Source organism: Phascolarctos cinereus, unplaced genomic scaffold, assembly GCF_003287225.1.
Source record: "Phascolarctos cinereus isolate Bilbo 61053 unplaced genomic scaffold, phaCin_HiC Scaffold_726;HRSCAF=1367, whole genome shotgun sequence".
Taxonomy (NCBI): domain Eukaryota; kingdom Metazoa; phylum Chordata; class Mammalia; order Diprotodontia; family Phascolarctidae; genus Phascolarctos; species Phascolarctos cinereus.
In genome coordinates, this window is record NW_027556098.1 from 335,568,867 (window position 1) to 335,595,242 (window position 26,376).

The following is a 26,376-nucleotide window of genomic DNA, read 5'->3' on the forward strand; positions in this document are numbered from 1 at the left end:
TATTCTTAAATCAGAGGAAACTAAGGAAAGACATAGGAAGATACTACTAATATGACATGTCAAAGCTATATGCAATGCAGCCTGTGTCTCAGATTCAGATTATCTGGAAAAGTTGACATACTCCCTGTTGCTTATCTATATGGCCAAAACACAGGGCTGGTCACTTGTCCAAAGATAGCCTATTGTGAGTTGGACCAACCAAAATGTCCATTTCCAGCCCAACTCTTCCATAGCTTCCTGTAATTGAAATGCTGCCTTTATAGGCTGACTAATCCTTTTGAGAGTCATACTAGCCTCACTAGTTCTCACTAATTTCAGCAGTGTGATCAAGATATTAGGAAAATCTCTTAGAAACATGTCATGGCTATTATGTTCCTACAGAATTACCTGGTTCATAGCACAAAATTGTATGTAATTTAGATCACAACAGATTCAAGGGACTAGAAAAGGTCTTGGTTAGCATTAAGTTAAGGTGAAACTTTATGTGTTATCCCAGTCTTGTGTATTTTTATTGTGAATGACATGTTTGGAGAGTGAAATGCTTAAAACAAAGAAATGAATGTTTAGTAGTGGAATTTTAGATATCAACTGAGGAGATATTCTTGGGTCCCAACTCTTCTTGTTATCCTTCAAATTGTAACACTGACTTCGTAATTTTGGGCTTAAGTATAGTTTAAATGAAGACAACGACTCTACCATTACCTAGTTGTATGGCTTTGGACAAGTAATTCAATGTCTCCAAGCCTCAGTTTCTTTTTCTGTAAATTAAGGGCACTAGATACCTTCTGATTTTGAACTATCTTACAGGGTTGTTCAGTAGATCAGATGAAATGCTATAATAGGGTATTTTGTAACCACAAAGGGCTGCACAAATATAAGTTATTGATATGGGTCGCAAAATCTGGCCCCAGCACCTCTAGTGGGGGAATTTTTTATTTTTGCTTCCTGCCACCTTGGTCCAAAAGTTAAAAAATAATTGCCTACTAACTTCAATTCAATCCACGAAACATTTACTTGGTGTCTACTCAGTGACAGGCTCTTTGCCAGGTGCCAGGTATACAAATGAAAAAAAAACCATTTTACATGGTGGGGGAATCAGCATAGCTCTTAATAAGTAAATGCAAAATATACTCAGAGTAATATAGTTTCAAGAGGGAGAGAGAAGACATAATGCAGAAAGTGGCACCTAATTTGTGCTTTATGGAATGTTAGGGATTCCATTATATAGAGGTAAGGGGTAGGAGTAGGACATTTCAGAATGAGGGGACATCTTTGCAAAGGTAGGAGATGGAATGCTGAGCATGGGGAATAGCTGGTAGGTCCCTTGGCCTAGAATCAAGAATGTATGAAAGGGAGTAATATGAGATATGGTATGATTGGAAATTTAAGTGGGAATTAGATCATAGTCAGGCTGAGGATTTTACAATTTACATGAATTGCAATAGAAACCCATTGGAGATTTTTTTGAGCACAGGGATATTTGCTCAGATCTGTGTCTTAGAAATATCAGTCATTCAGCTGTATGGAGGCTGGATTGGAGAAGGTGGAGCCTAGATGCAAGGCAGTCGATTAGAAGCTAACGCAAAAATTTAGGTTTTAGGTGACAAGAAGTAGAACTCTTGTAAGGCTGTGAGTAAAGAGGAAAGGATGGATCTGAAGGATTTTTTGGAAGTGGAATTGACAAGCCTTGGTGACAGATTGGATGCAGGAGCTTTGGAGAAGGAAGAGTCAAGAGTGAAGGAGCATTATGGTAAGAACACTGGATTTAGAGCCAAAGGGCCTGGGTTCAAATCCTGCCTTTGTCATTTACTAGCATGGTGACCTTGGCCAAGTCACTTGACTTCTCCAAGTTAAATGCCCAAGGGGGTGTTGCATACTTTGATGCATCTCCAGGCTATGTGTTTGATATCTCTGGCTTAGGAGACTTTCCCTCAATCACAGCCTAGATTGAGAGAGGATAATAATAGCATATATAATACATATATATGTATGCACATATATATACATACATATGTGTATGTATGTGTGTTGTAGTGTGTGTGTATAGATATATACATATATCTATACACACACATTACATATACATGTACACTGTTTTTAAATTTTCAAAATATTTTCTTCCCAACACTAAGTGAGTGATCCTAACTGCTTCCTCAGAAACCTTTCTTCTGTTATTTAAGGCCACTTTATTGGCTAAGATTCAGTCAGAATAAGGTTCTTACCTGAATTGACTTGAGATAGAGCTTGGGATGGGCTGTTACCCCTTCTGGATTGGAGTCAAAAGAGCTCCACAGCAAAATGTCATCTCTGCAAATGGCAGCAGAGACTGGCAAGGTGGGAATGATGATCAGAACTTAAGGGATGACATTTATGACCACTTTGGTTTGACAAGTGACATCAATATTTGACAATATGATGCTTCAAAATCTCTTGGAAATAAATGCTGGAATTATCACTGGAGAAACAAGGGTATCTCTCTCCCTCTTATTTTCTTCTCTCTACCCCAAGCCAGGAAATACTTGAGAGACTGTCTGGCCCAACCTCCTCATTTTACAGATGAGAAACTGAGGCCCAGAGATGGTTAGTGATTTGCCCAACATCACACAGGTTGCAAGAAGCAGTCAAAATTCAAACATAGGCCCTTTGATTTCAAAATCCACTGTTCTTTGCACTATATTCCATGGCTATCAGACACGAAAGAGCCAGACTCCATTGATAGTGAGAAGGGCAGGAGTAAAACAAGTGGGTGGTTGACTGCTCTAGGAACTGGAAGCCATCAGAAGAGTGCTGCTGGCTTGGCCATAGAAACACTTTGTAAGAAAGCACACAGTATCAAAGGCAGCTGCTTGATCAGGAGAATTGGCAGGGAGACATTGCCTTGTTTCCATGAGATCTGTCAGGAGAGTTGGCACGATTTTCAACACCACCTCTAAGGCTGAAACCTGACTGTACTATTACTGGATGAATGTTCCTGGCCGACTTTGTGAATCCCTTTTCCATTGCCATACTTGCTCTATCGTAGTTAGTGAAATAATTTATATCCTGATGTACAAATGGACCTGAACAAGCTTCTTCACCTCCCCTCCCCCTAACTTATGCACTAGCAACTGAATTCCAGTTTTCAGTATGTTTGTCTGGTAGGTAATAGAACTCTCCCAAACTTTTATTTCAACAGCTGATGATGGTGAACATCTGGGGGACAACGGTCAGCTGGGGCGATTTCTGCCCATTTGCAGCTGCCTCAGCTATAGATTCAGGGCAACTCAGTTGTTGGTTGGCCAGGGCTGTTCAAGGCATCAGCTAGGCACTGATTTGAACTAAACCTGAGTTTTTTTTTTCGTTTTTGGTGAGACAATTGGGGTTAAGTGACTTGCCCAGGGTCACACAGCTAGTGAGTGTCAAGTGTCTGAGGATGCATTTGAACTCAGGTCTTCCTCACTGCAAGGCTATCTACTGTGCCACCTAGCTGCCTCTAAACTTGAATTTCTTAAATAAAAATATTCAACTCAATATATGCTAGACAAATTTATGCACTAAGGTAGATGGTATGTTATAGGTCCTCAGGATTGCTTTTCTGAAGGACTAACAGAACAATGTCTATTTCAGGCTTTGTAGTTCTAATGGAGGCACCTTGAATATTATATGATTACTTTATTGTTCATCTTATACTTCCTTTTTACATACCTAGAAAGGAAATTTCTTCTTTGATTTATCTGTTTACATAACATTCGGCAATGACATGCACCACGATTGATATTCAAATTAGATGCAAAAACAAAAGCAAAGCAAATAAAATAGGAAATCAGGCAGGTAAGGGTGGCCCATGGACCAGAACAACCTTTAGCTTCTGCAGAATTCTCCCTTTCTATCATCTACCTCCTAGAGAATGAAGTCAGACCCAAATGGAGAAATTCTCATTTCTCAGGTAATAATAATCACTATAATTCTATAGCATGATTTAGTTTATAGAGTTTCGCTCCCAACCACCTTGTGAGGTAGATAGTACAAATATTCTTATCCTCAATCTTATAGATGATGAAAACAAGACTCAGGGATATTAAATGACATTCAGGATCTCATAACTAGTAGGTATGAGTCAACAATGTTATTCAGATTTTTGGACTCCAATACTAGTTCTCTTCCTCTATACTATGCCACCTTTCTAATAAGTGTATTTTTTTTAAAGGAAGCTTTGTAATCTTAACTTTGGAAAGAACTTCCATCATGCATCTTTTAGATCAATGGTTCTCAATGATTTTTGTTCTGTGAACCCCTTTCAACAACAAAAAATATTGGGAACCTGCAAGGTAATTTAATATACTAATCATAATATTCATTTAGATTTATTCATAAAGTGTTTATGATAATTACAAAGATAACTTTTGCTAAAAACCCCCTCCAAATTAAAATTTACTTTATGCAATCATAATAATAAAATATAAAATTTTATTCTACCTACAATTATGAAAACTAAATATAAAATTATAAGACTCTAATTACAAAATCATTACAAATATTTAAGTGGGTCATCCTATAAGAATTAAAAGTAATCCAGCAAGACCTCATGTGCTTTCTATTATCTGCTAGACTTATTAAATTTTTTATATTAAAAAAATTTAAAATATAAATAACATTTCAAATTATATAAGTTACAAGTTGGGACATTTTTATATAACAGAATAACACATATATATATGTATAAGCTTAATTTCTATATTAGGCTTATTTTTTTTTTTCTTGAACAAATGTTTGCAACATTTGGTTCAACACTAACAAAGTTTTAAATCAGGTTCTGCATCAAATTTATATCTGTATTTTGATTTAAAGCAATAATAAAGTGAAAATGCTTGTTCACCAAAATATGTGGTGGGTAATGGTAGGAAAATTTTATAAGCTCTCTTGCTGATATATAAAAATTAATGTTTCCCCAAATTTTGGCCATTTAAGCAATGTAAAAGATTAATAGCTAGTTCCAATGTAAAATCTTGACTTTTCTACTTTCTAGTGATAAGCAATATATTAAATGATAAATGTACTTAACAGTTCAATTAATACATTACTTCATTTTAAGAGATGTTTATATAAAATGTTAAGCTTTGCAAGGAAAGTATCTCTTTAGTTCTGACTTTTTTCTCTTTTATCATCGACATAACAGCTATGCTCTAACAAAAACTCTAGTGAACAACTGATTGGTGTCATGAACTAGTTCTTTTGAAAAGCTGTCAGATGAAGAGTCAACATAAGCAGAATGTAAATTTAAATCAGAAAACAGACTTAATACTTCTGTCAGATGTAACATAAGGCTTATTTCTGTATTTGTAGTGGTCCATGATGGTTTTAAGATAATTCATTACTAAGGATTGTGGTTTTCAAAGAGCCTGATATTTGTACTGCAAGAATGTAAATATCCATAATATCTTGATCATGTGATTACACAGCTGATGAGGTATGATTACAAGAAAACAGAGGGAAATGAGGAAAATACTCTGCTGCAGTGCACAGAAAACAAACGAGGGTATGCACACACATCTGCCCATGCATTTGGGAATTGGTTGGTGCTTAAACATATAACCCTGGCGACAGTTTGGAAACAATTTGATGACAAGCTGAGAAGCTGCAAGAAGATGTGGAGTATACTCAGGAGTAGAAAAGAATCTGATATAATCACTACATGAACACCAAAAATAATATTTGTATGAATATTATGGTTTTGGATCGCTGCATAAACAAACTTATAATGCTTCAAACATACATTCACTTATCATAGAGGAAAAATATATTTGTAACATAATTGATGATTATTAACTGCTTAAGGTGCCATTAAAGCATTTTTTAGCATAAAGTCTTTAAACCATTGTGGAAACTCCCCAGGATTTCATGAACCACTATATAAGAATGGCTATTCTAGATGAAATTAATAATCTTGGAACCTCATATCAACAAATCTTTTTGATGAATTTGATGTAGAATCAGTCCTATTCAACCAAACTGAATCTTGTGGTTTGTCACATAATAAAAAATAAGCAAGCCCCTTGGTCTAAAGTAATTTAACATTTAAATAATCATATTTTATTAAAGTAAAATTTTATTTATATCTTTTGTTTTTATTTCAATTAAATTATCTCTGAACCTTTCATTTACCTCTCCCAGAGAGCCATTCCCTATAACAAAGAATTTTTTTAAAAAGAGGAAGAGAGAGAAAAAAAATATCTAGCAAAACTGGCCTGTCCATTGAAGGAAAAATCTGACTATATATGATATTCCATTCTCATGGACCCTCTGCCTCACGTCAGGAAAAGAATAGCGGGAGATGTTTCCTCCTATCTCTCCTTTGGGACTAAGCTTATTTACTATAATTTTGCTCATTCATTTTAGATTGTTTTGTGTCTGTTTCTATTTTTATCATTACAGTCATTGTGTGTATTGTTTTCTTGGCTCTATTTACTTCACTTTGCGTCAGTTCATGTAAGTCTCTTCATTCTCTGTATTCATCACATTTGTCATTTCTTATAGCACAGTAACTGTCCTTTATATTTATGTATCATGGTTTGTTCAATTATTCCCCAATTTCTTTTCAGTTTTTTGTCACAACAAAAAGTAAGACCTCATATTTTAGATGGAGCATTTCTCCTTCAGTTCTCTTTCATGTATTTAGTCACTGAGCTGAAGTGTTTTGCACTTGAGAGGATACCTGTATGATATTTAGGGGAAACCCAGGGAAATACAAATTAGAGAGGAACATATCTTGAACAGAAGTTTAACAGAATAGCCCCATGTTGTTGGCACAAGAAGATCATCAGAAATAAATGAAAATGAAGATAAATGAATCAATTAACATCAAAATTTTGTCACTCTTAGTATTGTATGTCGACAGGGATAATATATTCATTTTCTAAGTCTCCAATACCTTGGTTAGTTTTATCCTCAGACTTTTCTGAGAGTCCCTAAAATTTCGGTATAGTGCCTTAGGAATAATAAAGTTTCATTTTTTCTATTTAATAATTTAGAATTAAGTCATACCCATTAAGTTTAATGGTAAAATCTTTATGAAGCCATTTGCAAAAGACTTCTTATCTTTTATAGAATTGAGTTATGGACCTTGGAGCTCTTAAGGGGACTTTTAAAGAACTAGAGTGTAGCCCACTTGAATGGTGAAATAATCTTTTCTGAACTACACTAAGAATAAATACTTTTGTTTCTGCTGAATTAGCATGGGCTCCTCAGGATGGCTTTCACAGAAAATAAGTTATGATATCTGTGTGAGTATATCATTTATCTTGTGTGGGATTCTGTCAAAATCACCAAAGAAGTGGGCAGGGACAGAGTGTTGGTTCTTTCAGCTATAACTAGCTGTTGGAACCTCATTTATGTGTTTCCTTTAGGCCTAGGGCCTAGCTGTATTATATTGGTGGCTGCCTGATTAGCTAGTGATGTCGCTGGTCCCAAGATTCTTGGGTAGGGGGGACCCAAGCCTCAGGTCTCTGTGGGGCAGTCAGACAAACTTGGTGAGATAAACTTTATTATTGTAGATTCTGTCTTTAAACCATGTACATGCTTTGGACCAGACTCTATTCTCCTTGTTCCACTATTCTCCTTGTAAACATAACTCAGACTTATAGTATGTTAAAGTTTGCAAAACACAGGTAGTGCAAGTAGGATTATACCTCCTCTCCTAGGGGCAGTGAGGCAACTAACTGTCTAGAGAATTGGGCCTTGAGTCAAGAAAACCTGAGTTCAAATCTGGTTTCAGACAGTTACTAGCTGAGTGACCCTGGGTAAATCACTTAACTTGTCTCTACCTCAGTTTCCTTAACTGTAACCTACCTCACAGGATTGTTTCAAGGATCACATGAGATATTTGTAAGTATTTAGCACAGAGCCTGGCACATAATAAATGCTTCTTTATGTATTTGTATTCTTTCTCCCTTTCTCTCCCCCAACGATCATGATTCTTTCCTAGTGGCAGTCTTAGTGTTCTGAACATAATAGATGCTTATTTATATATGTTTTTCCCCCTTTCTTCTTCTCTCTCCCCCAAGGATTTTAATTCTCCCCTACTGGCAATCATGGTGAATACTTCGTATTTATTAAATAATTATTAACTAATTTATTATTTATTTAATTAATTACCTGAGTCATTTTTCAGGTGGTGAAAAAAAAGAAACTGACACTAAGTGAGATTTATTGACTCATGGCCACCCATCTAGGAAATCGTGGTGGAGCTGATCTGATTCTAGATCCTGATTCTAGGTTCCCAGGTGTAGTGCTCTTTCCATTTCAGTACAACCTTAGTATTAAAAAAAAGTCAAATTCTATATTCTTCCTTGTTTCCCTAGAAGATGTCATTTGCTTTTTTGACTTTAACTCAGATTTCCATTTGCCTTGAAAATAATTTACTGTCTTGAAAAAAATCTCTGCATGTACCTCTTAGTGCCTTCTCAAGTCAAATGTAGTAAGGCCATTTTAATTTTCTTTTAGAAAAATTTCCTTCCTTAAGCATCCTTTCTTCCACTGGTCAGATCTTCTGATCTGTTACTGCATATAGAATATTTCACTTAATTGACTCAGGTAATTAGGTGAACACCAGTATTATTTAATTAATTCGATTCAGTTTAATAATATTACAACTTACTATGTGCAGGACTCTGTGATTGTCACTGGGAAAGAATCAAAATTCTGATAAGAAACAGTTCCTTTCCTGGGGTGGGGAGGGGGAAATTTAAGATAAATACAAATCAGTTCTACTTTGTTCTCTGTAGAAACTGAAATGCTGAGTCATATGATATTGATCTTAGGAGATGCCCAAACATTGGGGTGAGAGCTCTGAACTTGAAAGATCTGGATTCAAGATCCCCCTGTGAGACCTCAGGCTAGTCATTTTTACATCTCTGAGCTTCTCTTTACCCTTCTATTAAATGGAGATGATAACGATACCCTGCACTACCTAACCCAAGGTTGTCATGAGGCCAAAATGAGTGAAAGCTTTTATGAGTTTGAAGCACTATATAAAAGTAATGCTCATGCCTTTCTCTAAGATTATCTCTAATTTATCCTGCATATATCTTGTTTGTTCTTAGTTTTTGTATGCTATCTCCTTCATTAGACTTGAGCCCTTGAGATCAGGGATTGTCTTTTGCCTTTCTTTGTATCCTTAACCCTTAGCACAGTACATAGTGTCTAATAGACACTCAATAAATCCTTTTTGACTTAACTTGGCCTGACTACTATTCTTGAGAAGCAGGAGGCATTGATGGATCTGGGCAGAAGCCTATAGCTGCTTTAGTGGAAATCCCCATGGGACACGCCCCTGTTCATGGGAACCAAGTTCTCCTTAGCCTACCTAGGCACAGAAGGTAAAGATGCATGTGGTCTTGGTCCGGCAATGAGTGGAGTGAATGGGGAGATAGAACGGGACTAGATGGCTGGACAGCAACTCTCATGCCAATTCCAAGGGGTGCAAGCTTACTTGAAAATTCTGTGCAGGGTGTTCTTAGCAGGGAATTAAGGTAGGGATGGCTGTATGATGGCATGGAAAGAATAATGGTCAGCAAATCAGAAGGCCCAGGTTTTGGTTCTAACTCTCTTAATTTACTACCTAATTTCTCCACCCTTTCAGTTTCCTTTTGTGTGCTGTCTTCCTCCATTAAATTGCAAGCTCCTTGAGGGCAGGGACTGTCTTTCTTTTTTATGTCTGTATTCTCAGTGCCTGGCACATAGTAGGTACCCAATAAATGTTTATTGACTGCAGCTCTGAGACTGCCTTGCTCTGTAGACTTGGCAATCACTTTGTATCTTTGGGTCTCGATTTCTACATCTGTGACAGGCGAGGGGCTAAACTGGGGTAGGGAACCTGTGGCTTTGAGGCCACATGTGGCCTTCTAGCTTCTTGGGTATGGCCTTTTGATTGCATCCAAATTTTACAGAACAAATCCCCTTAATAAAAGCATTTGTTCTGTGAAGTTTGGATTCAGCTGAAGGGCTGCACTTGAGGACCTAGAGGCCCACATGTGGCCTCAAGGCCATAGGTTCCCCACCCCTGTTGTGAAACTGTAAGAGTTCTAAGATTTCTTTTAGCTCTTGTGCTCTGTGACACAATCTGTAACAGATTTGCATGCAACTTGGGTAGCAACTGTCCAAGGTGGAATGCCACTGAGTCTCTGAAGGCTAGCTCCTATCCTTACCCCAACTTCTACTCCAATTCTATGCCCCTCCTCCATGCTGCCCCTTTGGGTGTCTAAACCTCCCTTTCCAAGGCTATGTACTCCAGAATAATTGGCTCCTCATCATTTGCATTTCTTCCTTTAAGGCTTAGCTAAGTTGTATAAACTAATTCACATTAAGGTGTTGCTGATTGATAACAGAATATTTTACAGCCTCTCTTGGGGCCATTTGCATTTCATTAGAGCTCCTTTTAACCTAAAGAAATTCATTCATTAAAAAAGAGAGCCCTCAAATTTCTAGGCACTGTGCTGGTGGCTGGGCATATAGGGACAAAAATAAGATAGTCTCTGACCTCTAGGGCCTTATTATATTCTCTTGGGGGAAAAGCAATCAATACAGAGAAAGTTATATACAAAATAACTACCGCATAATTTAGACTTTTAGCAATACCAAAATGGTGACTGATGGATTTTCAGCTAAGGTGACAGATCTTGGGGAAGATATTCTTTGGATGGGTCAATTTTTTCTCCATTCCTTCTTTATGCAGAGCCTTCTTAGCCTAAGACCAAGTACCTCGGCTGAACTCCAAAGAGTCCTTCCTATGGATCCTCAAATATTTGGTCTTTGTTAGTACTTCCTAAACCTCCACTAGTTTTTGCCAAATTTTAATAATTTAGTCAAAAAGAAGCTCAAGACTTTGTTCCCAGTGAATCTTTTCATTTTGCAAATCCTTTCTAAAAGCCTCCCACCAATTGAATTTGAAATCAAGCTTCTAATTTGCCATTTTGTCCTAAATGTGGACAGAAAAGATAATGCCCCAAAGAAAATATCTTAAGTGCCTTTCTTTCTTTCTTTCTTTCTTTCTTTCTTTCTTTCTTTCTTTCTTTCTTTCTTTCTTTCTTTCTTTCTTTCTTTCTTTCTTTCTTTCTTTCTTTCTCTCTCTCTCTCTCTCTCTCTCTCTCTTTCTTTCTTTCTCTCTTTCTTTCTTTCTTTCTTTCTTTCTTTCTCTCTTTCTTTCTTTCTCTCTCTCTCTCTCTCTCTCTCTCTTTCTTTCTCTCTCTCTCTTTCTTTTTCTTTCTTTCTGTCTCTTCCTTCCTTCCTTCTTTCCTTCCCTCCCTCCTTCCCTCCCTCCTTCCCTCCCTCCTTCCCTCCCTCCTTCCCTCCCTCCTTCCCTCTCTCCTTCCCTCCTTCCTTCCTTCCTTCCTTCCTTCCTTCCTTCCTTCCTTCCTTCCTTCCTTCCTTCCTTCCTTCCTTCCTTCCTTCCTTCCTTCCTTCCTTCCTTCCTTCCTTCCTTCCTTCCTCTAAAATACTGGTACATGGCACAGTAGATAGAGTATAGGGCCTAGAGTTGGGAAGATTTATCTTCCTGAGTTCAAATCTGACTTCAGACATTTACTCACTGTGTGACCCTGGGCAAATCACTTAACCCTGTTTGCCTCAGTTTCTTTATCTGTAAAATGAGCTGGAGAAGAAAATGGGAAACCGTTCCAGTATTTCTGACAAAAGAAACCCAAACCCAAATGGAGTCATGAAGAGTCAGTCATAACTAAAACGACTGAAATAACAATAAAACACAGGTGAAACTCAGGTAAGATAATGAATATAAAGCCCTGCAAAAGTGAAAGCCCGTAAATATCAGTTATGATTATTGGCAATCATAGATAGAAAGGAGAGGGTGTTGGATTCTTTCTACTCTACTAGACAGTTTTTCTTGGTTCATTTTGTGACTGTAACCAGCTCTGTTCAAAGGTGAACACAAGTTAATAGCTAAAGTTGGAGAACTGGGTTCTAGGAGCACTTCCTGTATAGCCTTGGGCAAACCACAACCTCCCTGGGTCTCTTTTTACTCATTAGGAAAATGAGTTGTCTGAACCAGCTGATTTAGTGAGGTACCTTCCAGTTCTGACATGTGTGACTCCAAGATTTTCGGTGTCCTGCCAGAGCTCCAGGGGAACACATTGGTCCCAGCAGGAAGGTTACCAACAGTGCTGACAGACCTTCTACCTTTGTACTTTTATCTCAGAAAATTGAACAGTGAAGCCAAGATGAGACTTGGAGGGTTAAAATGACACTAATGGTGGCTTTCCCAGAGCCTTGTTTATGTTAGATTTGTTTCCACAGTCATATGGCTAAGGAAGAGGCTTGTTTGGAAGAAAAGTAAAGGTAAGAAAAGTTTGTGGTCTTTTCCCACAGGGTTTAGTCAGGCTGTAAATAATGATTTGACTAGGGGAAGAAAATAACTTTTGGTTAGTAATAAAATCTAATGGGCATTCAGGCTATTATTTTATATGGAAAAAAATCTCTTAAGTCACAGTTTCCAGTGATTGTAAATTCAGGAAAGCTAAGTAATTGCTAACTTGTTGGCTATAGCATACCCTCTCTCCTCTATGATATGAGTTTTACTTTAAACTGAAATAAAAACCTACATATTAATTTGATGTTTGGTATAGGTACATAGAGCAGCTAGGTGATGTTATGGTTAAAGTGCTGGTCTTAGAATCAGAAAAGCTTATCTTCTTGAGTGTAAATCCGGCCTCAGACACTTACTAGCTGTGTGACCCAGAGCAAGTCACTTAACCCTGTTTGCCTCAGTTTTCTCATCTTTAAAATGAGCTGGAGAAGTAAATGATAAACCATTCTAGTATCTTTGCCAAGAAAATCCCAAATAGGGTCATGAAGAGTCAGACATAACTAAAATGACTGAAATAACAATAAAACACAGGTGAAACTCAGATAAGATAATGAATATCAAGCCTTGCAAAAGTTAAAGCCCATAAATATCAGTTATGATCATTGGCAATCATAGATAGAAAGGAGAGGGTGAACATGGCTGAACAACAACAATGATAACAACAATCAAAGAAAAGAGCTCATAAAATATTATATAATAAATATTTATTAAGTAACTACTCTATGCCATGCACTGTGCTAAGCACTGGGGATACAAATAAGAAAAAGAAAGGCAATCCTTGTCCTCCAATTAGTTACAATGTGATAGGGAAAGACAATACACCAAAAGAAACTAAAAGTTAGGGGTAGAGGGAAGGAGGGGCCACCAGGTATCCAGCATATTGATGGCAGACTCTAAGGAGTGCTGCTGGTGAGAAATTAAGATTTGGCTGGGCTTCTGAGCCCTCTTTATATGAAAACTCTGTCCTCCAAACAGAGGGGCAGAGCCAGAATGTCAGAAATGGAAAGGATCTCAGATTTCATTGAGTCCAAAGTCATTTAGTAGATAAAGCAATAATGAATAGGAAGATTTTTATGAGCAAATAGCACCAAAATCTGAAAATCTAAATTAGTACTCATTTAATTTGTACATTTCTTTAAATTTGTCTTTGGATAACAAGACAACAGTATTCTCCAAATGAACAGTTTTGCACAATGCAGAATTGGACTGAGTCAGTTTTTGTCCTATCCTAATGTGACAATAATAACAATTCTCATTTATAAAGTATAGTGCAGATGGGGAAACTGAGGCTCAATGAGCATAAGTGATATGTGCAAGGTCCCCCATTAGTGAGTTGTTAGTGTCATTCTTTGTCCCTACTACCAAAACCTCCTCTCCATGAAGTTGGAGCTTTTTAGAATTAGAAACTCAAGTTTCATTAGAAGAACTTATCTTTTTGAAACAACTGAAGATAACAACACATTCAAGGGTGAAATCCAAAGGAAATATTGACTGACTGACAGTAGGAAGCCCATCCCTTTTAAGTTTTACCCTGGCATTTATATTTGAGAAGTTTAGACAGCATAGAGAAGGTCTGGAAAGTGACTTGACTTGTGTCTTGCCGCTGGACGTTAATGACTCTGGAAGAGAGTGAGGCTGATAACTTTGCACAGCTCTGCCTCACTTAAATCCAGTTCACTTGCATGTCAAGTAATCACCCTCATGATGTCACTGGTCTTCTTCAAAAATGAAGGATGAACAGCACTGACACAACCTAGATTAGCACTGAGACTGCTGGCTCTTGAGTCCAACATTCTTGCTATTTTACCATACCACCTTCCTTACTCTATAGATTTTCCCCATTATTGTTCTTTGCTTAGCACATAGTAGGGAGAAGAGGACAAATATGAGGGCAGGACCTCAAGGACACACACTGCTTGACAGGAAGAAGGTAGATAACTCAGCAAAGGTGGTTGAGTAGTTAGAGATTTAGGTGGAGAAACAGGCTAGAGCTGTGTTACTGTGACTAAAGGGGACTAAGTGGGAGGCCTAAGTTCTGACCCTCCTGGGTAGTAGTCAAGTTATGTGAAAAAACAGTTCACAAAAAAGACTGATGACAAGCTCATGGAAATGTGTTTCAGTTCCCTACAATTACGAGAAATGGGAATGGGCCCATACTGGCCATGCTTCTTTCCCCTCCTGGCTGGGCTTCTGCCACGATATCCCCAAGTGGTATATTCTTTCCCTCCATTTTTCAGCTCCCCTTTATGTTGCTGTCTTCTCCCATTAAAATATAAGCTCCTTGAGGGCAGGGACTTTTTTTGCTTGTATTTGGATTGCCACATCTTGGCACAGCACCTGGCACATAGTAAATGCTTGTTGCCTGTTTGCCTGCCTGTGCTGGATAGATCTCAGGAAATTGCAAGAACTTTTCTCAGAGACAAGGGCTCATCTTCTTAATGTATCCTAATAATACCTAATCTTTATACAATGTTTAAAGTCTGTAAAATATTTAACATGTAGGATCTCACTTGATTTTCATAATAATCTTGTGAGGTTATGATTTTTGTTTTACAGAAGAGGAAAATGAACTTGAAAGAGGGTAAATGATTTGCCCAGGATTACACCTCTAGTGAGTGTCAGAGGATTTGAATTCAGGTTTTGCTATTCCAAGTCCTGCAACTTTCTCTATTATACCACATAGCTGCTTTATATAGCTATGACACATGTAAGACAATAACTTTTAAAGAACTGAATATGAAAATAGAGTTCAATGGAGAAGTTCATGGTAGCTATGAGCAGTTTGCAATATATAATCAGTGAGGCACTTTGGAGAGTTAAAGATAGGAAGAGAAGATAGGCTATTCACATGAAGAGGGCACTGGATAAAAGATGGCCAATCCCATTGATAGTTTCTTAGCACATTGAGTGGATCACCTGTGCTGACCTTACGGAAAGGCATGAATGGCCCAATAGAACAGATAGGCATGGATATATTGTGCTTTGTATTGTTGCAGACAACATCTGAATCAATGAGGTCACGGATCTCATTGGAATATTTAGAAGATGAAAGGGTAAGATAAGATGCAGAGGTTTTATGGTGTGGAGTTTATGGGAGTTTACACATGAAGGTCACAATATTTCCAGAAAAGTAGGAAGTGAGGTATTTCTACCAAGAGATATAGGGGTAAGAGTGAAATTGGGGGAGTCAGAGAAAAGTTTGGGCAGCTGCTCTGGGGAATGTGATGGGTAATTAGGCAGAGATAAATATGGGGGGGGTGTGTGTATTGCGGGGATGACTTAGGTGAAGCTGGAGAACCTCAGTTGGTTGGTTTCATAATCAATGTGGTTTCATGACTTTTTTCCAGAAGTCCTCCATGACTAAGAGTAGGAGCAAAGGAGGCAGAAGTCAGGGTTCATCTCAAAATTTGGAGACTCACAGGACCTAAAAGGCAGGCAACTGAAAGTATGAGGGACTCAAGAGTCAAGGAGAGTAGATCACTGGAACAACTAACTAAAGGTTTGATATTTTGAAGTGAGAGAAGTGGCATCAGCAAAGAAGTGATAGACTGTGAGGATGCAGGTGAAAAGAGCAGGTTCACTACGAGTGAAGTTATGGAAGAGGTGGAAGGATAGGTCATCTAGCTCAAAGAGAAGAATTTCAAGGTTCAAGATCTTGGGAGATGACTAATTTGGAGTGATGATGAAGTCTAAGGTGAGTCTATCCCAGTAGTTCCCAGTACAGCAATAATAGAGATCATGGGAACTGGTGAATATAAGGAATTGAGAAACTAGGATATTAGGAAGATAGAGAAAAATGAAGCAAAATATGAGTCAAATGATTCCTCCTCTGTTTTTCCTTTTTAATGTCCCATCAATTCTAAGCATCAGTTCTTTCCATTTTTCTCTTGCTCCCCCAAATATAGCTTCAAAATATCTTTGTTAGCCTTAGCATTCATTAACAAATTCAGCTCCCTCTGGACTTCAGTCTTCTTGTCATTATTCTTATGGAAGCATCTTTCTATATCCATTCTTAGTTATCCATCCTTGCTTTCATTATCTTTATGGTCCTCTCTTAAAAAAATCTTAGTTGGCCAATTAATGCCCTGGACAACTAATTTGGCCCCTTTAGATAGATTCCCTTTTTCTTTGTCTTTTAAACTACTTGAGGTTCTGCTGGTTAGACTTTAGAACCACCCATTCTTACACTGACTTCCTATGCAAAATCTTGGGTTATGAGAGCCCAACTGTTTTTTCAGCATGATATTGTTTCTTCTCCTCTCTTCTTTGATGCTAACTCAAATGCTTCTGCTTAAGTTGTCCTCGCCAAACTGGTGATTTTCTATACAAGTGACTATCTTTTTGATGCATGGTGCTTTTAGCTGTCTGGGTAGCTAGGTGGCCCAGGGGAGTTAGTTGGACTTTCTAATGAGCAGGTGGATAGAACTGATGGTCACTCACCTAGGAAAAGGCTAAGGAAAAGACATTGTTCCCCAGTTGTACAAAGACTTTCTGACCCAGATATGGGCAATGAAAATGATGCATGCAGTGAAGGAGAGTGTATATTATTACAGGGCAAGAAAGCTGAAACCAGGGGTAGCTGCTTTCCTCCTCAAAACTTCCACAGTGACTCCTAGGGTACAGATTCAACCCACAGAGCTCAAATATACTGGTAGTCAACCTGACATGACTGCTTGCCCAGGTGTAGAAACACAAGTCTATACTCATTCTGATGATCAGCCTTTACCAACTGCTGACTCTTAAAGGGCAAAGAGATTAGCCAATGACAGGAAAATGACCTTTTAGACCAGTCACTAGGCTAAGTTATGATTTAAAGGCTAACTAGACCTGGAGTCAGGAAGATCTGAGTTCAAATCCTGCCTTGGATACTTACTAGCTGTGTGACCCTGGGCAAGTCACTTAACCTCTGCCTCAGTTTCCTTAATTGTACAAAGGAGACAATAATAGCACCCATGTCACAGGGCCAGCATGAGGAACAACTGAGATAATAGCTATACAGCACTTAGCGTGGTGCCTAGCACATAGTAGGCACTTAATAAATGCTTATTCTTTTCACTTCCCTCTTATGTAATCTATTTTTTGGAAACTAGGTCTCTCCCAGGCTGGAAGCCACTCACAAACCAGATCCCACTACTGATCTGCACAAAAGCTTTGATCTGGCCTTTTTCTAAACCTAGGAGGGTCATCCTTCCTTGGGCAACTTGTTCTTCCTTTCATTCCTCCCCCTCCCCAATTCCTGGTGACTCACCATAATGACGCCAGACAGTACAGACACCTGATTGGCTTATCTAAGCTCAGTAGCAGAACTCATGAATTCAAGCAATCCACAATCCCCAGCCTCCTCAACAGCAGGGATGATGGGCTCACACCACCACACTTGGCTAATCTAACTTTTTTATGGAAGCACAGAATTTCAGAGTTGTAGGAAAGCTTAGAGTCCATCTGCTCCAACCTGTATCTGAACAGGCCTCCCCTCTACCACATCCCAGAAAGTGGTCATCTGTTTTCTACTTGAAGACTTCCCATGATATGGAATACATCATTTCCTAGGGTATCTTGTTCTACTTTTAGAACACTTCAATCATTAAGTTTTCCCTTACATTGGCCCTAAAGCTGTCTCTCTGTAACTTCTACCCATTACTCCTATTTTTACCCTCTTGAGCCAAGCAGAACAAGTCTAATACTTCTTTCTTATGACAGCTCTGTGAATACTTGAAGATAGTTATAATCTGCTCATTCCTTCTCTCCACTGACAAGTTCTTTCTTCTCCAAGTTGTGAACATCCCCAACCCTTTAGGTCTACTATGGCACTGTCTTCAGTGTCTTTGCCATGCCAGTGGATCTCCACTTGATGCATTATTCTTGGTTGCCCTTCCTAAAATATGATGCCCATAAATAAACAATACTTCACATATGGTCAGACTAGGGTAGAGTACATAGAGATCATCAGCTCCCTAATTTGTGACACTATGTCTTTTTTTTTTAATGTGGACTGAGATTGAATTAGCTTTTTTTTTTGACTACCTTGACACACTGTTGAATGAACATATCTTAATATACAATGATATGGCTCCACTATTTTCATCTATTGTGTTCTGCTTGAGTAAGGCATTCCTTTCTATAGGTAGAGTCCAATGGTGAGTTTTGGCAATCCTTCACAGTCTCAGTTATATATAGGACAAAATTCGCCACGTTGCATTTTTATAATCTTTATTTTATAGTGTTTATTACTCATGCTTTGTGTACTTACACATTTGAAATCATGAATTTTATTGCTGGTTCCTACAGAGTGTTGGACTCAGGATCCAGAAGACCTGAGTTCAAATCCTGTCTTGGATACTTATTAGCTGTAGGACTTTGGGCAAGTCATTAGTCCCTCTGTGCCTTAGTTTCCTCATTACAAAATGGGAGTAATGACAGCACCTGTCATATATGGTTGTTGTGAGGACCAAATGAAATAACAGATTTAAAATGCTGTGCAAACCTTAAAACACTATAAGAATGCCAGCTACCATCAATTATCTTTTACTAAAAATTACTGGTCTTCTTTACTGCATTTTTGTAGATGTTATTATGTATGTCTTAAATCATTCTTTTATATATGTTATTTTCTCTGATTTGTAGTGTGGCAGATGATGTAGAAAGTATCTTCCTTTTCTTTCTTTTACAGTTTAAATGCCTTTTGATAAGATCCACAGCCTTATAGATGATTATATATATGTATATATACATATATATGTGTGTGTATGTATTTATCATTTTCCATTAGGTACACTATTCCTGTTAGGTACACTTTATTGGCCAAGAGCCTATCATTCCTCTATTTTAACTTGTAAACCAGAAAGTCAGATCCCATTTTTAGATGCTTTTTCTTAGCTAGTTGTTTTAAAGCCTCTACCTTCAATTGGTAGCAATGATGTAAAAATTACTTGTGCTTTAAGGTATTCAAACTCCCTTGCGGGGTGTGTGTGTGTGTGTGTGTGTGTGTGTGTGTGTGTGTGTGTGTATGTGTGAAGGTATTATTTTATTTTTGCCTTTTAATCCCCAGCATTTAGTCAAGTGCCTTGAATAAATGTTTCTTGAATTGAAATAAATTACCCAGGACTTTATAATCCTTAACAATGGTTTCTAGGTTCCTTCTGGCAGTTATTCATCCCCATGTGCAACATCAGAAATATGAAATGATTGTAAGGTTTTACAAAATCTCAGGAGGCTCTCTCTATTATGTCCTGGATCCATGCCTCAGGAAGGGAGAATGCTTTTCTCTTATTCATTTCAGGTTCTTTTCAACATATGGCTGCTTTGGTTTTCATTAGTATGTAGTTGCCAATAATCATTATCTGTCTCTTTTTCTTGTGACAATTCCTGAGTGGCTTCTCTCCTCATCACTTTTGTGGATTCAGATAATCATTCCTTGGAGCCCAAGAAGTTGTTTTAACCTTGGTAGATTCAGTCCACCATCTACATGAAGAGGCTCATTTATATTATTTAGCTCCAAAGGTTCAGTTGTAATTCTTCCATTTTTTCTTTGCTACTCTCCAACACACTGACAAAACTTGAGATTCTCATCTTCCTCTTCAGTTTTTTTAAAATTATTTTTAATTTATAGAATAAAATAAGCATTTCCATAACATAGTACAAAAAGATGATTATACATGAGACTGTGTATGTATTATTCACAACTTTGCTTTTCCTATCAAATGTACAGCTTTTTTTTTCAAGTAGGAAATAATCTATTTATTTATTTATTCATTCATTTATTTATTTATTTTTATTTTTTCCATATGCTTCTGAGTTGAAAATTTTTCTCCCTTTTCCTCCCTCCCACCTTCCCCAAGACGGCACACAATCTGATATAGGCTTTACGTTTACATACCCATTAAACATATTTTCACATCAGTGAAGTTGTAAGTACAAATTAAAACCAATAGGAGGAACCATCAGAAAGATGAAACAAAACTCAACAGAAGGTAAAAATAAGTGAGAGCGATTCGACTTCCATAGTTCTTTCTTTGGATGTGGACAGCATTTTCCATCCCTAGGCCTCTGGAGATGTCTTAGATCCTCGTAATGCTGAGAAGGGTTCAGTTTAACAATCTTAGTCATTGCATAATGTGGCTGTTATTGTGTACAGAGTCCTCTTGGATCTGCTCACTTCACTCAGCATCAGATCATATAAGTCTTGTCAGGTTTTTCTGAAGTCAGTCTGTTCATCATTTCTTATAGCACAATAGTATTCTATTACATTCATATACCACAACTTGCTCAGCCATTCCCCAATTGATGGGTATCCTCTCCATTTCCACTTCTTTGCCACCACAAAAAGAGCTGCTATGAATATTTTTGTACATGTGGGTCCTTTTCCCATTTGTTTGATCTCTTTGGGATATAGCCCTAGAAGTGCTATTGCTGGATCAAAGGGTATGCACATTTTTGTAGCCCTTTGGGCATAGTTCCAAATTGTTCTCCAAAATGGTTGGATCATTTCACAACTCCACCAACAATGTATTAGTGTTCCAATTTTCCCACATCCTCTCCAACATTTATCATTTTCCTGTTTTGTCATGTTGGCCAATCTGATAGGTATGATGTGGTACCTCAGAGTTGTTTTGATTTGCATTTCTCTAATCAATAGTGATTTAGAGCATTTTTTCATATGACTATAGATGGCTTTAATTTCTTCATCTGAGAACTGTCTGTTCATATCCTTTGACCATTTATCAATTGGGGAATGGCTTGTGTTCTTATAAATTTGTCTTAATTCTCTATATATTTTAGAAATGAGGCCTTTATCAGAGAGACTGGTTGTAAAAATTCTTTCCCAATTTTCTACCTTCCTTCTAATCTTAGTTGCATTGGCTTTGTTTGTGCAAAAACTTTTCAATTTAATGTAATCAAAATTATCCATTTTGCTTTTCATAATGTTCTCTATCTCCTGTTTGGTCATGAATTCTTCTGTTCTCCATAGATCTGATAGGTAAACTATTCCTTGTTCTCTCCAGTTTACTTATGGTATCAGCCTTTATATCTAAGTCCTGAACCCATTTTGACTTTATTTTGGTATATGGTGTAGATTTGGGTCTATGCCTAGTTTCTGCCATACTCTTTTCCAGTTTTCCCAGCAGTTTTTTTCAAAGAGTGGGTTCTTATCCCAGAAGCTGGGGTCTTTGGGTTTATCAAATAATAGATTACTATAGTCATTGACTACTGTGTCTTGCATATTTAACCTATTCCACTGATCCACCTCCCTATTTCTTAGCCAGTACCAAGCAGTTTTGATGATTGCTGCTTTAATTCAATTTAAGATCTGGAATTGCTAGGCCACCTTCCCCTGCATTTCTTTTCATTAGTTCCTTTGATATTCTGGACCTTTTGTTTTTCCAAATGAATCTTGTTATTATTTTTTCTAACTCTATAAAATAATTTTTTGGTAGTTTGATTGGTATGGCACTGAATAAGTAAATTAGCTTAGGTAGGATTGTCATTTTTATTATATTAGCTCGGCCTACCCATGAGCAACTGATGTTTTTCCAATTATTTAGATCTGATTTTATTTGTGTGAAAAGTGTTTTGTAATTGTGTTCATAGAGTTCCTGGGTTTGTTTCAGGAGGTAGACTCCTAAATATTTTATAATGTCTACAGTAAGTTTAAATGGGATTTCTCTTTCTATCTCTTGCTGTTGGGCTTTGTTGGTAATATATAGAAATGCTGATGATTTATGTGGGTTTATTTTATAGCCCGCAACTTTGCTAAAGTTGTTTATTATTTCAAGTAGTTTTTTACTTGATTCTCTAGGATTCTCTAAGTCATGCCATCTGCAAAGAGTGATAGCTTTGTTTCTTCTTTGCCTATTCTAATGCCTTCAATTTCTTTTTCTTCTCTTATTGCTAAAGCTAAGGTTTCCAGTACAATACTGAATAGCATTGTTGATAATGGACATCCTTGTTTCACCCCCGATCTTATTGGAAATGCTTCTAGCCTGTCCCCATTACATATAATGCTTGCTGAAGGTTTTAGATAAATGCTATTTATTATTTTAAGGAAGACTCCACTTATACCTATGCTTTCTAGTGTTTTTAATAGGAATGGGTGTTGTACTTTATCAAAAGCTACAAAAGCCCACTTCTTTAACATTAATACTCTTCCAATGCTGCTTTGTGTCTACAAATCATGAAGTGCTGTTGCTCTTCTTTTTTGTTTTTGAAGGAGATCAGTGACATCACAGGGTGAGGTCTTGACTTGTATGTGAATTGGATTTAAGTGAGGCAGAATTGCACAGAGTGGTCAGCCTCACTTTCTTTTCCAGAGTCATGGAAGTCCAGTGTTACAGAAGAAGAATTAACATGCCAGCTAACTCCAAGGGCTGTAGGAAAACAAATATGGGGTAAAACCAGGAGCACATTACCTACACCAACTGCACAGAAAATGCAATGTCACTACTGAGAACATGTAAGAATGGAAAAGGAATTGGCATTGGCATATAACAATAAGACCTGACATTCATAAAATATTCTCAGATTTACAAAGTGCTTTGTATTATTCTCTCATTTGGTCCTCAACACAACCCTGAGAGATAATTAGTATAGTCTCTATTTCACAGATAAGGTACTGCAGATTATATGACTTAGCTAGGATCACCACGTGGTCAGTTAGTGTCAGAGGGAAGAGTTCAAAACCAGGTCTCTCCTGATTCCACGTTCCATGATCCTTCCCAAAGTCTATGCTGCATGGCGTGAATGAAAGCCAAGAAATGGATAGCTATAGTGGTATATATTTGTATTGTCAGGTTACTAAAGGAACAAGAGGAAAGCCATCAACAAGTCAGGTAGAAGGTAGCATTGTGTAAAGGAAAGAGGGTTGAATTCTGAGTCAGAGAATCTTTAAATTCTGAATCTTCTCCTTACTACCCAAATGAACATGAGTCACTTTATTTCCCTGGGTCTTAATTCCTCATCTCTTATTTGAGGAGGATGGTTAGTTAGCTCTCAAGGACCCTTCATGCTCTATATGTAAGATCCTAAGTGGATCATCTTTAGAGGATTTATGGGAAAACATGAAGAAGTATTGCCCAGGATAAGAAGGGGTGAAGGGACTATAGTTTGAAATTACAGATCTAATTAACGTACTTTCCTCAACATTTGAATAGACCAGAAAAAGTGGCAAAGTGGCAATGACCATGTCTTGATCATGGTAATTTCTATAAAGAATCCAATTCATCCTACCTCCCTATAATTAAAATGTCTCTTAAGACATTGCTGACATCTCTCTTTAGTGGATTTCAGTTCAGCACTTTCTCCCAGGGTAATCTGCCCATAGTATTTTAGCTTCTCCAGAAATTCTTTCCAGAAGATTAAATCTTCACATCAAGCTTAACTGATCTTTCTATAATGTACAATTCAATTATTTCATGGTCGTTGCTTACTTTAGGAGTGACTCTGAAGTTGAAAGGAAAGGAGATGGTATATTAGAATTGTTCGTATGTGAATGAACAGAGAGTTCATGGAGTGTGTCTTAGTGATAATTGTTCCTAATTCAGATAGTGAGTTTCAAACTATAGTAAAACTTTTCTGAATAATTGCTTCTACTTTACAGTATTTTAGGCCAAAGCATAGTCAGTGCAACTTACATATTTGTCATCAATTCTAAAGAATGATCTTTCCTCTTTTGTCAAAATCAACTTCCTTCAAGCACCATATTTATTTCAAAATGAAAAACAACTTACTCATGGAGTTCAAAGTTGCTTGATGTCTTTACTGTCTTGACAGGATCTTTTTTTTATGGCCTTCACAGCCCCATTACTCTTAAGATACTGTAGTAAAATACATACCTCATGATAGAAAGAAATCAGTGAAAATTTGTTGAGTCTTTCTGAGACAGAAAGGAAGAAAGTCCATCCATAGATGCAGAAATTTTGAGGTGAAGAGGAGAGAAGGAGATAAGGGTTCATGACTAATCATTTTTGTTATCAGTATAGGAAGAGCCAACCTCATCTCCAGAGCAAAGACTAAGAGATTTCTTTTAGATTTCATCTCTTTGTCTTTTCTCAAGGTCTTATATATTTTTTTGATCAGGCAAATAAAGCATTGTGTCTTTTAAAACTTGACACTCAGTCACCTCATTTTTGAAACCTTCTTTGCTTAACCCCAAATCAAATCACTTGCTAGCATTTGAGCATTGGAAGGGATCATGCCCTTCATGAGTTCAATTCACTTGATTCAGAGGAACTACCTCCTAGGGCACTGAGAGAAGGGACAGATGTGATTGCTTAGTCCCTGTCAGTGATCTTCCAAGGGCTGTGGTTCATAGATGAAGTACTACCAGATTGTAGAAGGACAAATGTTCGAGTTTTTTTTTAAGGGAAGATGATGGAGTCTCCAAATGACTTTGAATTCCTGAAAAATTTCTCTAATGTCTTTGTAGTAAGTGCTCTGGAGCTGTATTCCAAGCTTCCACTGGCACTGGCAGGTTGGGTTCTCAGAGTGCAGATGTTTTTTGTCCCCTCAGAACTCTATGGGCATCCTGGAGGGCTTAGTCTCTGTGTGTTTTTTTCAGTGCTGCAGCTCATGAGTTCCGACTGGTATGCTTTTCTCCCCATGTTTTCTCCCCCCAACCCACCAATATAAATTGATTTAGTTGATATCACTTAGTCAGCCAGACCTAATTAGATTCCAATAAAGGGTGTTATAGTAAGGATAGTGATACAAAGCATGCCTTTCTCCACCCTCCAAGTCTATGACATACTCTCGCACCAGTACATACATAGTCCAGGAGAAAGTTGGCTTAAGTTTAGAGAGCACTTGTGGCAAAGGGGTAGCTGACAGGCTCTGGAGGTCTTTCTGCTGGAGTACCTCAAGATTTTGCCCTTAGGTATGGGAAAACTTTTCTCCTGGGCTCCTCATAGAACTTTGAGTCTGCTTTCCCTCATAGTGTCTGTCCTGGGCTTTCAATGCGGGTACGGCTAGCAGTCTTTGTTGCTCCAGGGAGACTACTAGGATGCCAACAAAAAAATTCCAAATTTTTTGAGCGTCCCAAGTTCCACTGGCCGAGGGGGGGTAGGAAAAGACTGAGACTAAGGCTGAGTCTGAGGCCAGAGCCAGGTTTTTGTACTCCTTTGCCAAGCAATTACTTCCAGGGGCTATATTTTCTCTCCTCCCCTCTCCTGTGCCAGACACTTGAATCTTCCATCTGAACGAGCTTTCTCATTTTATCCAAGTCTCATGGGGTGTGGCCAAATCTCTCAATCAATCTCAGAAGTCTTTTTTTTTTTTTTTGGTGTGTAGGGAAATTTCCAGGCCTCATTCATACCTAGGTCATACCTTGGATTGATTAAGCTAAGATGTATTTTGACATGATAAAGATATCAAGGTCAAGTGGGGTGACAGTGATTGGTTCAATCAATACTCACCCTTATATACTATTGAAGGGATGGTTAGTGAATGTTTAGAAAAGGGAATAGTAATGAATTATCACAAAAATGACTTCATAAAGAAAACCACTGAAGATTTACCTTTTTTTTGCTACAGTTACTAGACTCATAGATCAGAAAAATATTTTAGATATAGTTTACCTAGATTTTAGTAAAGCATTCAGCCTATTTTTGTTAAAAAGAAATATGTGATCTAAATGATAGTAATAATAATAATTATAGCTGATATTATGCATAAATAAATAAATAGCATCTACCCCCAGCATAGTTCCCTCCCTCCCAACACATGTGTGCTAGCATGTATGTGTGTGTGTGTGTATGTATGTATGTGTGAGTGTATGTGTGGGTATATGGTGCCTACTATGTGTCACGGACTGTGCTAAACACTTTATAAACATGTCTAATTTGATCCTCATAACAACCCTGTGTGTAGGTGCTATTATTATCTTCATTTTACAGTTGAGGAAACTGAGGCAGACAGCATTAAATAACTTGCCCACAGTCAAGTATCTAGTTAATTGTCTAATGCTGGATTGGAACTCAGATCTTCCTCATTCCATGCTTAGCATTCTATCCATTGCACCACTAGATGAACAT